Here is a 649-nt window from a genome sequence, read left to right as displayed (position 1 = left end):
ATATAAAAAGCCTTCGGGAAAAAAATATCGAGTATTGTTGCCTAAACTATCTGGACTATCTTTTTGCCTCTGGAAAAACAGGAACAGTATGAAGACTAAGAAACCAAATGCTTCATTTATAACTTGGCTAGATATATGGTACTCTCAGATTCATCACCTCACCTGCTCCCACTTTCCCCTTCCCAAAAGTCCCAAGGGCCTGAAGGGGTGGGGAACCTGCGGCCTTCTGATTTCAAGATTTTTCTTTTTTAAGCACCAAAGGAGACAAGAAAAGCTTCATCTTTCTCTGCCACACCGCTTTTTTTTTTTTTTTGAAACGAAGTCTCACTCTGTTGCCCTGGCTAGAGTGAGTGCTGTGGTGTCAGCCTAGCTCACAGCAACCTCAAACTCCTGGGCTCAAGTGATCCTACTACTGTCTCAGCCTCCCGAATAGCTGGGACTACAGGCACGAGCCACTGTGCCCGGCTGATTTTTTTTCCCTATATATTTTTAGTTGTCCAGATAATTTGTTTCCATTTTTTTTAGTAGAGACGGGGTCTCGCTCTTGCTCAGGCTGGTCTCGAACTCCTGAGTTCAAACAATCTGCCTGCCTCGGCCTCCCAGAGTGCTAGGATTACATGCATGAGAGCCACCGCGCCCGGCCTCACAC

At 46.1% G+C, this 649-nt stretch overlaps 1 protein-coding gene across 1 annotated transcript in view; it reads right to left on the bottom strand.

Moving 5' to 3' along the window:
• DENND4A (DENN/MADD domain containing 4A) overlaps positions 1 to 649 on the bottom strand; it is a 175,146-nt gene that overhangs the window by 67,512 nt on the left and 106,985 nt on the right. The window lies entirely within an intron of this gene.

The sequence above is a fragment of the Propithecus coquereli genome, unplaced genomic scaffold (genome assembly GCF_000956105.1).
Source record: "Propithecus coquereli isolate 6110/MARCELLA unplaced genomic scaffold, Pcoq_1.0 Scaffold221, whole genome shotgun sequence".
Taxonomy (NCBI): domain Eukaryota; kingdom Metazoa; phylum Chordata; class Mammalia; order Primates; family Indriidae; genus Propithecus; species Propithecus coquereli.
Note: the sequence above shows the minus strand (reverse complement) of the source record. Positions and strands in the feature narration are given on the sequence as shown.